The sequence below is a fragment of the Macadamia integrifolia genome, unplaced genomic scaffold (assembly GCF_013358625.1).
Source record: "Macadamia integrifolia cultivar HAES 741 unplaced genomic scaffold, SCU_Mint_v3 scaffold2123, whole genome shotgun sequence".
NCBI classification, from domain to species: Eukaryota; Viridiplantae; Streptophyta; class Magnoliopsida; order Proteales; family Proteaceae; genus Macadamia; species Macadamia integrifolia.
Window position 1 is genome coordinate 74755 of NW_024868526.1, and position 18277 is coordinate 93031.

Here is an 18277-nt window from a genome sequence, read left to right on the forward strand (position 1 = left end):
TTGTATCTTGTAGATAACTCTCTTTGTGTGGTCATCGGATTGAGGATCAAGAGGAAGTTTGGACAAAGCTAGAGAACGAGTATGTATAACTATTGGTCATTGACAAATTGGTTGTTCTAAAGAAATAATTATCTGGCCTTCGATTGTTAGAGAGAGCAAAGCTTGAGGTGCACTTGGATGAGTTTAATAGGATACTAGTAGAATTGTTGGCTCTAGATGTTAAAATTGAAGAGGAGATCAATGCACTTCTCTTGTTGGCTTCATTATTTTCTTCGTTTGATTAGATTGTGATTATATTACTGTTTGGTAAGGATACTTTTAGTCTTGACGTAGTTATTATTGTTTTTCTGATTAATGAGACGGTGAAAAAATAGCAATATTGGGCATTAGAGGAGAGTGGTGCATTGGTTGTAGGTGGTAGTCAGGGCAAAGGCATATCAAACAAGAAACTTAGAAGTTCGACAAGTACAAGGGTCACTCCAAGTCAAAAGGTCACAAAATAAAATATTGTTATGAGGAAGAAGGTCATAAAATAAGAATTGTTTATAGCATAAGAAAAATAAAAAAAGGGAAGGAAAATAAAGATAAATCAGGTACAAAAACTTTTAAATTATGGTTGCTATCATGGAGGGGCTATGGAATGATGATGGCGATGTTTATTTCACTAATTCATCAGGTACAAAAACTTTTAAAGTGGATTTTAGATGTATTCAGTAAGGGATCAATTTAATACATATCAAATGTGATAATGTTACCTTCAAAATGACAAATAATGTGGAAAACAAGGTTGCCGCAGTTGGGACCATATAGATTTTCATGTTTAATGGGATTATGTTAACTTTAACTGGGGTTAGACATGTTCCGGATCTAAAGAAGAAATCGATTTCACTAGGAACATTTGGATTTGAGAAGTTTTAGATGCTCATTTGAAGGTAGAGTTCTCAGAGTATCAAGAGGGACCATGATTATGACGTAGGGATGAATGGTCCAGAGTAGAAACTTGCAAGGAGTGTTGAAACAAGTGGAACTACTGTTGAAACTCATGCAACATGTATAGGTGGAGAAAAAGATTGCAGATGGTTTAGGCAATGAACAAGTGCTAGTCTTGAAAGAAACGGGTGTCTTTCGCTTTAGATTTAGTAAGTCGCAATGATCTCTCAGAGTAGAATGCAAGAGTAGGAGAGGTGGAATCATGTCACATCATGCGGTGGTGAGCTGTACGGGACACCCCGGGTGGGGGTGGAGGTAGGGGCCATGCTAGTTTTGGGCATGGGGGGACAAGCAAAACACCTTAAGCAGAAGTGTGGACCATATCAATTTGGGTATGGTGGATAAGCAAAGAGAATGACGGAGTTTACAGAATCGACATCAACACCAGTTTTCTTCAAGGTGGCTTCTGGAATCCAAACCAAGGTGGAGAATGTTGAGGTTTGGTGTATCTAATATTATGCAGGTCCACATAATTATTATTGGGCCGGTATTTATGACTGGGTCGAGTTTAGGTCCACTATATGGGAGTAGAATTGTCCTTGTGTGAGAATTAGGGTTTTTGGGTTCTCTATATATTATCTCTTGGGAAAAACTAAAAGACAAGAAAAAGGCAGCCGCTTTGTGAAGTGAAAATTGGTGGAGTGTTTTTCTGGCTTAATGAAAAACCTGAGGTTCTCTTGAATGGATGTAGGCATTCATGTTGAACCATGTAAAATCATTTTGCTATGTGTGATTGTTTACTTGATTTCTTCTTATGCGCATTTGTCCCCAACAAAGGAAGTAAAAGAAATCTTATTGTTAGGCTGTCATCAAGTAACAAAAAAGGAGGCCTTTGCCATGCATGTTCACTGCGAATGGAAATGGATCATGTAATGAAACCATCCATGGGACTGAAACCTACATATGTGTCCATTTCTTATTTTTTGCTTCTTGCAAATACGCAGGGAAACAAGTGCGAAGTGGAAAGCTTTGTAAATAGGTTTATTTTTAAAGAAAAAAAAAAAAAACTGAGAAATAAAATGTCATCATGTCAAAACCACCAACCCCACCACCCAAAAAAAAAAAGGTAAGGAAATGGAAAATATGAGAAATTTACATAGAAATATTTCGTAATAGTGTGAACCAACATTATAACCATTAATAACTGAAGGTCTTCCTTCTAAGCTTTATGGCTGTTTGATGCAGTTTACTTAAAATGATCTGGGCACAAGCACACAACTCCATAATCAGACATGAGATTGTGAGAGCTTGAGAGGTATTGTCATAATCTTTTGCGTCAATTCCAAATTTTGTTCATAAAGTTATAAACAACATGCATTTAAAAATTCAATATCAATAAAGGTACAATAAGCGAGCTCCACCCTGTTTGTTGCTTTGTTGGTGGAGTCCCAGCGAAAAACCACCAGACTAAGGATAATCCGCCTCTTTTTTTTATAGATCCAATTATTTCATCTATTCAATCGATCTTTTTTCTATCCATCTATCTCACATAGAAAAGATTTCTATATCCATCAATTCTATAAAAACTTAGCTTCAAATTTTTTTCCTCCAATCATCTTGTTTCCTTTTCAATCTATTTCTACATGTACAAATTTAATTGAGGTAAAATGGCTCCAGATACACATCATCAGAGTTGGACAGGTTCCTGGTGTTTGTAAAATAGAATTAACTTTCAAGTTTTATTTTATTTTATTTATTTTTTGTGTTTTTTAATAAGATTTCAACCCATATTTAAGCTTTATTTTGATGTACATGGCCCAAGATATATATTAATAAAGCAAAAGCTTCCTTTTGTGTAAATAACAATCGTTTTGTTTTTTTTTTTTTTTTTTTTTTTTTTTTTTAAATAACTGCCTAGTGGATGAGCTGTGATGTGCAAAAATTCCATGCTCATCAAGAGGTCTCAAGTTCGAATCTCCTGGTTGTTACCTACTTCCCTCCCTACCTAAAAAAAAAACAAATCGTTTCTTTTTTGAGGGGATGGCAATTTTATTATGCAATTAATAGTCAAATTTCTAAGGATGTAGACAAACAAAAACAAGGAAAATGATGAATCCTGGGCAGGAAATGGCACACCAAATAAATACAAGGATTATAATATTGGACAGGTGGGTAATGATTTGTTTTCCTTGAATTGAACATAACAGAGCACTCACACTGTTACACAAGCTCCCAGGCTAACATCTGTCCACACGACTCATCTCACTACATCAAAAAATTTCCCAAGAAGTTCAGTCACAAATGAAAGGATCCAACAGGAACTAATGATACACAAACACAGTTAGGATAGGCTTGAGAATAATTTAATATATATATATATATATATTTATTACAGCATCAAGCCTTGGAACTTATTTACAATTAGTTACTTATTTCTCAGCAATGAAAACTGGTGCTGCAGTCCATGATTCTAACCATGAATATAATCTCCCAACAGTTGGCATCTACTCTAATTTGCTCCACTGCTTGCTTTTTAACTAATATATCCACTACCTTGAAATGTGAAGGGCTTCTTTCATTGAAAGTATTAACAATAGATCAATTCACCGTTGGAATGCAACAATGGGGTCAGGGTATGAAAACCTTGCTGATAATTATCTGCAAAAAGAATGATAATGAAATATTCTTTGCCTTAATAAACAGTACCTAGACCTCACCCAAAAGAATAGAGAGATGCTGCTCAACCAGAAATCAAGTAAAAATATCAATGCAGATGTAAAAGCAATTTGAGCACCAGGGGCATACATGTAAATTCTGTCAATCTTGAATGGGATCACTCTTCATGCTCATCTTCGCCTTCAGAATCTGCATGAGAAAATGAACTACTTACAGGATCAAACGACTCAAGAATGGGATACCAACTAATTGGACATTGTGATGGACAGGTAACACAAATTCATATAGGTAAATCCCAACCCTGCAGTGTTGTAAACCAACCAGGTGAGTTCTATATTTGCCGAACCCAGAAGCATTCACCTATGCAAATTTCATTCCCATGTTTCAGTAAGATGGTTGACCCATTATCAAGGTTTAACTTAGACTCAATTGAATCAATCAACTTGATAGAATTAGAATTCTTTTCATTTGAGCATAATCACCATATCTTTTATGGATCAATGACTACCAAGTTCAGGATCCCACTGTTGTTCTTGTCCTATATCCTTAGAATTAACTAGATCCAGGCCAACTGGTCAGGTCACATTAAAAAACATAGTAGGCTTATCTTTAAAAATTTCAACACATGTTTTCCTTTTTAATAGATGATACTCATTTTTTTTTTGTGCGCATGGCTTAAAATATTCATTTTGTATAGTGGACATTTCGTTCTAGTAATGACCTTATTTAAGACCTAAAGTTTTCTGTAATGATTCCAGGTGCTTTGAACCTTGAAGAGCACATGTTTACAGTCACATTAGAGGCTGATGTGGCTGATCAGAATATCTTAAATGTGAGGAATCTCTGGATAAGAGACGTGCATTTCCCTCGCCATCTTTTGACTCACCTTTTTATCACAGTACTGTTCAATAAATATAACCATCAGATACATTTTAGTTTTCTTAGAAATAACAAGAGCCTCTAATGATCCAGATTACGTACCAAAGGAGGAAGAAGACCCAGGAGTTAACTCAGTAACTCAACCTAGCATTCTGAGTTAACTCAGCAGCCACCGCAGCCATACAGTTCTGGTTCAAAATTGAACTAGGAATGGGTCCTCCCATCGTGGGACAGGAAGTTTTATTGCTTAATTTCTTCTTTATTTTATTACTTGTAAACTTGTAATAGAGCTTAAGAGCTCCAGATTAGAGGGATTCCATGTTGTCCTTCTTTTGTTAAGAGTTTCAGTACAAATTGGTCTCTCTTAAGTGAATTGTGTAGGAGTTCTATTCTGTTCAGTTTATTATTTCCCTGGTTGTTCAATACTTGTTTCCTATTGGATGAGAGGTATTCCTAAGACCTATATGATTCAGGTCACTAGAAGCAAGGTTTGAGGTCTCGGTTTCGCCCGGGCCAAAAACTGAGATCTCTGGTATTTTTTGCCAGGACAACTCGGGATGGGTTTCGGTAGCCATAAAGCCAAGTTAGCCCCTGAAACTTGTCATCTAGCCTATTTTAGGCCTTCTAAGCACAGTGGAAATATTAGATATTTAAAATAAAATCAGACTCATAATGATACTTTGACTTCGGACTTCAGGTTGTTTGTCAATGGTGTTGGTGAGCTCTACCCTAGGCTATTCGACACAATATCTAGGTTGGTAGTTCTTGAGAAATTTTTTCTGTTTTCAATTTTATTTACAAGTGTTCTTGAGAAGAAATTGTAGAAATGCAACCCTAAAGCGATGCATAAGATAATGGAAAAACAAGAACAAACAATGCATACAGATTTACGAGGTTCGGCAAGATTGCCTACGTCCTTAGTGAGATGAGATCATGCTTATCGATGGAGAATAGGGTTACAGCGCTCGTCCCTCACACCTCTCAGTATTGGTTGCATTACAGAGAAAGAAACCCTCGATATAAATATATAATGAAAAATCCAAATCTAGAAAGTACAAAACTGCCCTCAAATAAAAAATTCGAGCGAGGGGCTATGCCCCCCTACACCCACTGCGCAGGGGGGCCTCCTTCCCCCCTTGCAACCCCCATGGCCAGCTAACTGGCTAGCGTGACCGCCGTCCTGCCTGTCAAGGTGCTTGCACCAGTACTCCCTAGATTAAACTGTGACGGAATACACGACATCGGACACCAACAATCTCCACCTTAGCTTGAATTCTGTTGAGCCTCCAGAAAGATAACCTGCAAACGTCTTCATCCCCGTACCTCCTCAGAGGTACAAACCCGCACCGGTTTGGTGCATCCCTCATCTTCAACAATGAGTAATATTAATCAAGTCCAAACAGAACTCGAACTTCTTTGTAGTAACTGGTTTAGTAAACATATCTGCAGGATTAAGATCTATATGAATTTTTCTCAAGTGAATACTGCCTTCTGACACGAGCTCCCTGATCTTATGAAATCTCGCATCAATATGTTTTGTCCTTGCATGAAACACCTAATTCTTTGCAACATGTATGGCACTCTGACTGTCACAATGTAACACTGTACCTCCTTGCTCCAACCTCAACTCACGAACCAATCCAGCCAACCAGACTCCTTCCTTGGTAGCCTCAACTGCTGCAATATACTCTATCTCTGTAGTGGACAACGCAACTGTAGACTGAAGCATCGCCCTCCATGATATAGGTCCACCAGCCAATGTAAATACATACCCTGTAGTAGACCTCCTCCTGTCTAAATCTCCAGCATAGTCAGAATTAACATAACCCGCCAATTCTGTGGAACTTCCCTTGCCACTAAACATAACACCTATATCTTTAGTCTTGCTCAAATATCTGAAGAGCCACTTAATTGCATTCCGATGCTCCTTCCCTAGATTACTCATGTATCTGCTAACAACACTGACTGCATGAGACAAATCCGGCCTGCTACAAACCATAGCATACATGAGACTCCCAACTGTGCTAGCATAGGGGACCTGAACATTTGCTCCACCTCCTCATGTGTTGTAGAGCATTCCCTTTCAGATAACTTGAAGTGGCTAGCTAACGAGTGCTAACCGGCTTAGCCTTTTCAATGTTGAAACGCTCCAGCACCTTTCCAATATATCTCTTCTGAGTTACCCAAAGTTTACCTGCATTTCTATCTTTAAGGATTTCCATGCCAAGGATCTTCTTAGCAGCACCAAGATCCTTCATCTAAAATTCAACACTCAACAAAGACTTCAAAGAGACTATATCATGTTTGTTCTTTGCAATAATGAGCATGTCATCAACATAAAGCATCAACAAAATAATGGAATTATCACTTGAAACTATATAATAAACACTTCTATCATACTCAATTTTTGTGTAGCCAATCTTCATCATGTGGGAATCAAAGAGCTTATACCACTGCCTAGGAGATTGCTTAAGACCATAAAGCGACCTCTTAAGCAAACAAACATATCTTCATTTCCCTGCACCTCGAAACCTTTAGGCTGCTCTATGTAAATTTGTTCCTCCAAGTCACCATGAAGAAATGCAGTCGTCACATCAAGCTGTTCAAGCTCCAAATCATACATGGCCACCAAAGCAAGTAGTACCTTGATTAAAGTGTGTTTCACCACTGGAGAGAATATTTCATTATAGTCTATCCCCTCTTTCTGTGCATAGCCCTTGGCTACAAGACTGGCCTTATACCTTTCACGCTCCTTCTCAGATGCTGCCTCCTTACGAAATACCCATTTACACCCAATGATTTTTCTTCCCTTGGGTTTTTCAACAATCTCTCAAGTCTTGTTCTTCTGCAGAGACTCCATTTCCTCCATCATAGCTGTCATCCATTTATCATCCTGTGCATCACTCAAAGCATCATAGTAGAAAGATGGATCACCTGTACCTATAGTGAGGGCATAGGCAACCATGTCCTTAAACCCGTATCTCACATGTGCTTTGTGAGTACGCTTCCCTTTACCCTTTGCTACAGTATAGGGAACTTCTACTGCTTCCTGTTGTCCTGGTAGATCACTGGATGACTCATTATCTCTTGTTGTTTCTGACTCACTTAACTCCACCTGCACAATAGAACCTTCTTTATTTTCATCAACTGCTTGTGAACTGCAATTTGACTTCACTATGTGAGAATCATCAAACACGTCTCTGCTAACCACAACTTTCTGTGAACTTGGATCCCATAACTTGAATCCCTTTACGCCTTTCTTAAAACCAAGAAAGATACACTGCTTAGACTTTGAGTCTAACTTGGTACGCTGCTCACTCTCAACATACGCATAGGCTGGACAACCAAATATTTTTAGGATAGAATAATCTACTGGTTTTCCTGTCCATACCTCTTCAAGAATTTTACAATCAACTGCCTTTGATGCAGACCTGTTGATGAGGAAACATGCCATATTCACTGCTTCTGCCCAAAATCTCTTGCTTAACTATGCATTCAGCCTCATACTCTGAGCTCTTTCTAGAAGTGTCCTGTTCATCCTTTTGGCTATACCATTTTGCTATAGTGTCTTTGGAACCGTGAAGTGACATGTAATCCCTTCAGCTTTGCATAATTCTAGAAACGGCTTGTATGTGTACTCCCCTCCATTATCTGTTCTCAAGTACTTAATTTTCTTACCTATCTTCCTTTCTACCTCAACCTTCCATACCTTAAATTTAGTGAACGCCTCACTTTTATGCTTCATGAAGTAGATCCAAACTTTCCTTGAGTAATCATCAATAAAAGTCACGAAGTATTCTACCCCACCTTTAGATTTTGTTGTTGAAGGACCCCATACATCGCTGTGTACATAATAAAGCACCCCTTTACTCTTATGTTTTATAGTTTTGAAACTAACCTTGCACTGTTTCCCGAACACAATACTTGCAGAAGTTCAGTTTACAAGTTTTCACTCCCTTCAACAGTTTCCTTTTATGAAGCTCCATCAATCCCCTTTCTCCTATATGCCCTAGCCGTATATGCCACAGATAAGCATCATCTGTATTAGATCCTGCATCTGTGGTCACAAATGTTCCACCTGTAACAGTGCTCCCTATGAGTCTGTATAGGTTTCCTGCTAGCTGTCCCTTCATGACAACCATAACTCCCTTAATAACTTTGAGAACACCTTTTGCTATGTACTTGCAGCCATTTGAGTCAAGTGCCCCCAATGATACTAAGTTTTTCTTTAATTCTGGTACATGTCTCACATCTGCTAAAGTTATTACTATCTCATCAAACATCTTAATTTTGATAGTGCCTATCCCAATGGTCTTGCACACAGCATCATTCCCCATTAGGACAGACCCACCATTATATGGTTGATATATATCAAACCAATCCTTATGTGGACACATGTGATATGAACATCCAGAATCTAAAATCCAAGAATCAGAAGATTGATTCTTACCTGATGATATAGAGAGTACATCTCCATCATCTCCATCTGAATTATTAGCCACGCTAGCTTCCTCAAATGCCTTATCTATACCTTTCTTCTTCAAGTCCGCCTTCCTCTTCAAGCACTCTCTCTTCAGATGACCTTTCTTCTTGCAATAGTAACAAAAGACATTTGTCTTTGCCCCTTTTGATTTCGATCGACTCTTCCCAAATCCCTTCTGATTTGACCTCCCTCTTTCTTGCTCCTTGTCACCTTCGAAAAGACCTTCTCCTTGAGATTTCGTACTACTAGCCTTCTTCCTTGTATCATTGGGCATGAGGGCAGCCGCGACTTCATCCATCTCAAGGGTCTCCTTCCCATACAAGAGAATCATTACCAGGTGATCATACGATTCTGGGAGTGACGATAGCAATAGTAACTCTTTATCTTCATTCTCGCTCTTAACCTCCAGATTTGTAAGTTTACTTACGATCTGATTGAACATTTTAAGATGCTCTAATAGATCCGTACCTTCCTCCATCTGTAGAGAATACAACTTGTTCGTTAAGGATTTCGTTATGCAGATGCTTTCAAGTTTTTCCCATAACTGTGGTGCAGATTCGATACCCACAACATATTGTAAGGCATCATCAGAAAGATTCAATCGAATAGCACTTACCGCCTTTTCCTCCATCTCTTCCCAATCTTCATTTGTAATTTTTGCAGGTTTCTTTGACTTGCCTAACAACGTTTTCATCAAACCCTGTTGTATCAGAAGATCCTTCATCCTTTGATTCCAGAGGCTAAAATTGTTCTTCACATTGAACCGCTCGATATCATACTTGACATTCGATCCCTTCCTTGCCATCGTGATAGTAAACCCTAGAAAACGAAAACCTAGAGCTCTGATACCAATTTGTAGAAACGCAACCCTAAAACGATGCAGAAGATAATGGAAAAACAAGAACAAATAATGCACAAAGATTTATGAGGTTCGGAAAGATTGTCTACGTCCTCGGTGAGATGAGATCCTACTTCACTATCTATGGAGAATAGGGTTACAACACTCATCCCTCACACCTCTCAGTATTGCTTGCATTACCAAGAAAGAAACCCTCGCTACAAATTTATAGCAAAAAAACCCTAATCTAGAGAGTACATAATTTATAGCGGGACCGCCGTCCTGCCTATCGAGACGCTGCACCAGTGCTCTCTGGATTAAAATGTGATAGAATACAAGACATCGTACACCAACAGTACCTTGGAGTGTTGGAAAATAGTTAACGAAAATATAATAAAGTAGAAGATGACCCCACGGGCTTCTCACCGCAGAGAGTCAATTGGATCAAACACCAATTCCATTAGTCTTGATCAAACACAAGACAACTCTTTATGGAGAAGACAATAGCAGCAGCCATTAATTTGTTTATCAAAATCATCTTTTTTTTTTCATTAAATCGTCGGACTCCTAATGAGAGGCCTTCCTTTATTTATAATAATAATGGGGGGTTACATAAAATAAAAACTAACTTTAGTTTCTAAAAACTGAAATAGGAAATTAAAAATTGAAAACTCACCTAGTAACTAAAACTGAAAATAGAAACTTACAAAATAGAAAGTCCTTTAGTTACTAAAACTGGAAATAGAAACTAGGAAATAAGAAGTACTGAAATTAGAAACTAATTAACCCCATCAAAACCTAAGAAAACGGAAACTTAGAGCTCTGATATCAATTTATAAAAACGCAACCCTAAAATGATGCAGAATATAATGGAAAAACAAGAACAAAAAATGCACACAGATTTACGAGGTTCAGCAAGATTGCCTACGTCCTCGGTGAGATGAGATCATGCTTCACTATCAATGGAGAATAGGGTTACAATGCTCGTCCCTCACACCTCTCAGTATTGCTTGCATTACAGAGAAAGAAACCCTCGCTATGAATATATAGCGAAAACCCCTAATCTAGAAAAGTACAAACTACCCTCAAATAAAAAATTCGAGCGGGGGGCTGCGCCCCCCTACACCCTCGTTGTGTAGGGGGGTCTCCTGCCCCCTTGCAATCCCCACGGCCCGCTAACCGGTTAGCGGGACCACCATTCTGCCTGTCGAGGCACCTACATCAGTACTCCCTTGATCAAACTGTGAAGGAATACAAGACAACGTACACCAACAGAAATGAAGCTCCAAGAGTTGATGTTGAAGTGTCAATATTCAATCTCTAAGGATTAATATTGATGTTGAGGCACTTTAGGTGAGATATAGCAAAGAGAAGCAACAAAAACCTTGGTTAAGAGGGTTTTCTTCACTTCGAAAGCAAGACAGGTGAGATCTTAGCGAAATGGCAAGATCACAAGTCAAAATAGGGTATAAAACCCTTATAAAATAGGCCTCAAGTAAAAACGAAATCAAAACATGAACTGAGATCTCAGAGCTTGCTCGGCTGAGTTATTGTTATTTTTACAAGTCACCTGTCATCTTGACTCGGAAAATCAAAAAAGAGAGAAAATAAGAGATCTCGTTGAGACCTTGAACTATAACTAGATGTTAAACAAGCAATTATAAAGCTCAAAGAGCCCCACAATTTTAATGAATGAAGCATGCTTTCTGCTTTTTTTTCTTATGTGATTCAATAGGCGGGTTGGTTGTGTAATCAAGGTTTAAAATTGTGATATCTCAGCCCAGTCCCAACCCTATCGAGTTTAGCCTAACCCAACCCAGCCCTGATGAACCCTGATTAAGCCGGGTTTAACCCAATCCAATCCAACCCAATACTATCGGTTACTTGGTTGCTTGATCTTGATGCATTGTAAAGGCCAAAGACCAAAGTTTTCGTATATGTGTAGATTGTGGAAAACGAAAGACCTTTTTCTATATGTACCCATTAATAATTATTAGCATATTTATATGATTATATACTTAATAAACATAGTTGGGTTGGATTGGGTTGGGTTGGGTCGGGATGGGTTGGGTTGAGGTCTCAACCCAAGCCTACCTCGGGCCTGAAAATCTCAACCCTAACGCACCCTATTTCAGCCCAAGCCCTGTTCGGGCTCAGGGCGAGCTAGGGCTGATTCAGGTTGACCGGGCTTTTTTGACACCCCTATATACAATAATAATTATAATGACCATGTAATATCTACTATCTACTGGAAAGAACAATGACAGCCTGGCTGGATTCCATGCTCAGTACGAAAGAAATGACATGCATTTTCCTCTAACTGCTCCACAAATGCATGCCACGTCATAGTCTGAGAGAATAATCGAATGTAGTCCTCCACAACTGCTAAAAAGACTTGAGTCATGTACATACTAAAGGTAACCTATCCGAGGGTACATATCACTACCATAGTATGAAGAAGAACCAGCCATTGAGTTACTGCCAACTAATGGATCCGACAACAAGTACGGGTTGGTTGGGACCACTGGGTATGAGAATAAAGTGTCCACAAAGCCACTACCATATGACTGGGTCTGGAAGCCATAGTCAGTACTACTACTAGGATTGGATGAATCAGATTTATATCCCCATCCCAGTGAATTGATCATTAGGTCTATAATAGTGCGACGCTCCCTCCAGCAAATGATGGGACATGCCATTGCCCACTCCCTCTACTCTCACTGTCCGAATGACTATCCCCTCCATTCAAACTCATTCCACCAATAGAAGTAGATAGACTATCAATGTCCATACAATCTCGTTGCCCTTCACCAAATCGGCGACGAGGCTCTCTATTGTAACCTGAATTCCTCCCTCCACCTGATGGACGTGCACCATGATGAGAATCTTGTGTGGCATACGCAAACTGACTCTCCCCAGTGAATCGCACCGGCTTCAGCTGTGGATCGGCCTGCTTATACTGCTCTCGAACTCCTTCAAATCTATCACCACCACCTCCCCCATCACCACCATCACCTTCATCATCGTCATCACCATCACTGTCGCCACCATCATCACCCTCTTCATCACCTCCTCCATCTCCATCTCCATCACCATCACCATCACCATCACCATCACCATCACCATCATCATCGCCATCGCCATCACCATCACCATGTGTTTGTGTCTGAGTCTAGGTGTGGGTACGACCACCTGATGAAATGTACCAATCCTCTTCGTCATCATCATCATCATCATCCCTACCAGGTGCATGCTTGAATGGTCGAGGGATCCGTGAATGTGTTCTTCTAGCTGACCATAGTTGTCACGGCGACAAGGCGAACCAAGGCGGTGGAGGGTTGTTTAAGCGCTTAGGCGAAAAGACGCACGCCTTGAGGCGAACAAGGCGACCAATTGTTATTTTTTATTTTCCCTATTTTCTAACATTTTTTAGTAAGCTATATATACCTTGTATCATAAAAAATTAAGATTAAGCAACATCAAGTCATTAAAAATCAACATTTAGCCATATTAAATCATAAAAAATTAACATTAAGTCATATTAAGTTATAAAAAATTAAAATTTAGAGAAATGCTCTGGTTCTATAATAAGTTTGACTGGTCAAATGATATTAATTTTACATGAGACTTTTTGTATCAGTTATAATATAAAATCAACTTCCCAACAAGTCTAAGATCACTTAAATCTAAGTTGCAATGACAAAGTTATGCTCCGATCAAACTTATTTTTAAGTGCGCGAATGCTGTTAAAATCGCCTGAATGAAAATAATTTTATGGATATCAAAACAAAAAATTATTTTATCGGACTTTTGGTTTTTAGCAATGTTTTAACATGATAGAATTTATAAAATTTTCATAATTGAGAAAAACTCCAGCATTTAAAAGTTGAAAATCACCCCCCATAACCAAAATCCAGTTTTTCTTCTTGGACTGGGGGGTTGATTTTTTATCCTTTTGGAATTTGATTTTTAAACTATTTTTATTGGATTCAAATAGGGGGTATTTGCTTATTTATGAATAATATCTTAAGTAAATGAAAATCATTTACTTAAATGATATTTGGCATAAATAAGTGCCAAAACATAAGGCGGCATGCAGTGCAATAAGGCGACTGTCGCCTAGGCCCAGGCAAACCACCTGGATGCCTAGTCGTCGCCTTGGCAACGCCTTGACGACTATGCATCTGATGCCATATAATCATCAACATCGACCGCCATCTCTCACACTAGATATGGGTCCGGCCTACCTCCCAGCTGATCCATCAATGGCTCGCCTCTATCCCTCATCCAATCCACAAGGGGATCCTCATCATCTGAGTCGATTTGAAAAATATCAGCCAGCTCGATCTGGCCCCTATCATTATCCTGACCCATACGTATATGTTGCATCCTCAGTCTCATATTATAATGCACATACACCAAGTCATTCAGACATTATGAACCCAATCGATTCTGCCTCTTCGAATGGATGAGTGAAAATGTGCTCCAATTTCTCTCACAACCAGATGCAAAACATGTCTGGGAGAGTACTTTGATGGCAATATTCCTCAATTCCAGAAACGAACCCCCATACAACACCCACCATTCAGCTGCATTATAAGCTACAACAAGTGTACAAGATTATTTACATTCCAAAACACTTAACACTTGTATAAGTAACATACTAAAATTTGGATTTCATACCAGGATCAATATTCGTACAACGCGCATATACGGTGGGAGACCTGAAGATGCCTAATACATCCCTGAATTCTTTCGTCTATAACAAATTTACAAATAGGACCCTAGCGAACAACCATTCTACTGAAATTTAGATTCCTATAGTATAATAGTAATTAGGGGTGCAACAGGGCTGGGATAGGATGGGTTTCTTAAAACCCTAGCCCAACCCTGAATCCCCTGAACTGGGCCCAAACCCGCCCTGACCCTGACTTAGGGCCGCAAAACTTCAACCCTGGCCCTACCCTTCAAGGTTCAGCCCAACCCTTACCTGTCCTGATTGGCCCTAATTTTTCAGGGTTGGGCCGGGATGACCCTGGCCTTGGTTTGCCATCAAGGGCTGGGTATATCCTGACCCTGACTCTGACTCTGACTCTGACCCTGACCCTGCAAAATATGAAATAACTTAAAAATGAAAAATTATTCATAATAAAGAGGAGATAAAAAAAAATACAAAGTTACAAATTTCTTGGTAAAAAAAGCAAGAGAGATCTTTTTTTTTTGGTAAAAAAAACAAGAGAGATCGATGAGAAGATATATTAGGAGTTTTGAGGTGTCAATGACTTAATGTCAAACAATATATAAAATTAGGTTAAATTCAGGGTTAACATCAGGGTCACAACCAGGGTCAACATCAGGGGCAAAAATCAGGGTCAAGTTCAGGGCGGGCTGGGTGGGCCAAAGACAACAACCCTTACCCGCCCTGACCCTGACTCAAGGTCAGAAATTTTAGGTTTAGGCCAGCCCTCAGAGCTAAAATTTTTGGGCCGTTACTTGTTCAGGATCAGGGCGGGCCAAGGGCGGGTTTGGGCCATCAGGGCCAAACTTGCACCCGTAATAGTAATGGTAGTACAAAACTAATCTTAGTATTGGATTTGGCTTGTAGATCGGGGTTTGATTGTAACTTGGAAACCACCCGCTTTACTACTTTTAGAAGATCCGGATCCAATACAAGTCTCTTGCCGTACTGATACCTAAGGTTTAAATAGTATGCTGAAATGTGACAACATATTATTGTCAATGTGAACATTAATGCATTTTTATATCACATCAAATAATTTATTCAGTTTTGCTTACCAGCCTTATGCAACGGATACGAAAGCTGGTGCTCCCAACAATCTTCTATTATTTCCATATATTTCCTACTTCCACGTGGGTTGGCAGCATAGACATTTTCCCTCATCATTGCAATAGCATCCCACATGCTTGGCAAGGTGGGTTTGAAAGCAGAATCCACCAACTTCAACACGCCAACAATTGGTGCCAAGATTTTAACCACTTTACTTAATTGTGTCCAAAACTCCTCTGATGAAATGGTTGCCTGTGCCTCCCTACCACCAACTGATCCTGCTTCCTTCCAACCAAACCACTCCTTAGATGCGAACATGGATCGAAGACCAACTTTTTTTGATTCGAAACTCTGAAGTCCAATATAGTTGGTAGCAAATCTTGTGAGACCGGGCCTGACCAAGTCACCCCCGCACTTCTCCCTCAATAGGTTCATGAAAACCCATGATTATAGACAAATCTGCTCACTTGTCTAGCCCTTTCAACCACAGTCTGCACAATTTTAAGTTTCCCTATGTCCTTCAACATTAGCTCAATGCAGTGTGTTGCACAAGGAGTCTAAAAGGGTTGGAATCTAGGGTTGGAATCATTTTAATTCCGGCCTTCTTGTAGTTACTTCCATTGTCAGTCACAATCTGAACAACATTTTATATCCCAACTTCTTCCACAACATCCTTCAAAAGCTTATAAATATATTTTGCATCCTTTCTTTCCTTGGATGCATCAATAGACTTCAAGAAAATGGTTCTACCATCACAATAAACCATAAAATTGATGGACTTTCTCGTGGACCCTGTCTAACCATCACACATTATGCTTACCCCATAGCTTTTCCACATAACTTTTAACTCATCAATATATGTTTTCAAGTCAACCTTCTCCTTAGGTAAATATACATTCACCTCATATGCAGTCGGGCCCTTTATCCCTGGACCAACCTCAGCCACAACATCAAGCATCAGCTGGTAATAGGGACCTGTGGCGGCGTTTGCTGGGATGCTATGAAATAACATCCACTTGGACACTGCCTCCCCAACATAAGCCTTCATGTCTCCCCACATCCCCTTTATCTTATGCTGCTTACTACCCTTTTTCCTGAACGCACGGGGATCCTGTTGTAGAACAGGGTTCACATGAGGTGTAACCACTGGAGCTGGAGCTGGAGGTGGGGCTGCCCTTGTACTCTGTGATCTCCTAAAGGGCAAAGGGATCTATGAAGATCCAGTACCTCCTGCTCTAGATGGACCAGCCCCTCCATGTCTACGCCTTTCCATATCCCCATGAAGACTCTGTCGGCTCAATGCTTGCACCTGCCGCCAATCTCTAGCCTCTTACTCAGTTTCTGTCATTAGGAACATACACCGGGTCATCGCTGTCTTCATCACTATCATTATATCGATGCACGGGAGCATGTAGTGCCTCCTCAAACTCTATCCTCGTCTTCTCCTTTGCCGCTTTTCTCTTATTCCCCCCTTTATGTCTTCAACTATGGCCTTGGCAATATGATTAGGCACTTCCCTGCATCTAGCCACATCTGAGGAATTTCCAACCAGATGTTGCACAAGTCTTGTGGCCCCACCACCCATAAACCTCTTATGACAGTAGTTGCATTTTGTATGCCTCTTATCGCCATCAATCGGCTCTCCGTGTTTCCATGCAATCTCTCCCCTATCACGACTACTATCATGTCTCCCACGTCCTCTCCCTCTTCTCCCGCCTTCCTCATCGCCTCCTCTAGCCACTTAATGTCACCCTGATGTTGATGCATAGAAAAAAGAATGTCATTATTAACTTACAAGTATATGGTATCTACTTATATTTTATTCTTACCTAAAATTATTTTTTAATCAATTTTGGAAAATAATTTAATGACATAATACAAAAAAATCAAAGATGTCATAACATGACAAGTATATAGAACGCTCCAAAACACTTTAATATTAATCTACTATTTTTTTTTTTTTCAAAATAAAACAGACATTTTTCTCTATTTTTTAAAATTATTTTTCAATAATTAATCTATTTTTTATATTTTTTGAAAATTAAAATAAATAATTACCGGCTTGAAAAAAAAATTCACTCCGATGGAGTCGTAAAACAGCCATTGGTGACTAACATATATATAGTTGAGGACCATCAAAGCAATATTTAGCATAAAAAGTAACATTTTATGTTAATGGAAAATGATTTTTTAAATCAAAAAAATAAAAAAATATTTATGTACAAAAAAAAAAATTTCGACTCCGTGAGGTCATAGATCGGTCTCTAATGTCTAACATATAAAAAATTTACAAGCATCCAACAAGTATTTATGTATTATTTAAAAAAAAAAATGGTTTCAGGGAAAGAACTTTACCTTCCTTAGGCTTTGGATGTATAGATCTTCTTGTAGGAGTCCAATAGAAGTGAAAGAGTGTGATGATGTGGCTAATTAGAGGATAGAAGTAGTGTTTGAAGTTCAAAATAGCCTCCCTGGACCGAGATAGCCGAGACAGATGGTGTATTTATAAAGGGAGGAGTGTACCATTTCGGCGAGATACCGAAATTTTGGTCAAAATACCAAAATTTTGACCGAAACTATGCATACATCCCATTTCGTTTCGGTAAAAAAAAAAAATCACCGAAATTCAGAAATTTTGCCGATATTTCGGTGAAATTTTGGAATTTTCGGTTTTTTTTTTTTT

General features: G+C 39.1%; 1 long non-coding RNA gene across 1 annotated transcript; it reads right to left on the reverse strand.

The window, feature by feature from the left end:
* Nucleotides 1-3090: 3090 nt before the first annotated feature.
* LOC122065807 lies at nucleotides 3091-5352 on the reverse strand. Its single transcript, XR_006136109.1, has 2 exons — nucleotides 3736-5352; nucleotides 3091-3588 (listed from the first exon to the last, which is right to left on the reverse strand). It is a non-coding gene; the product is annotated as an uncharacterized LOC122065807 (long non-coding RNA).
* Nucleotides 5353-18277: the final 12925 nt, after the last annotated feature.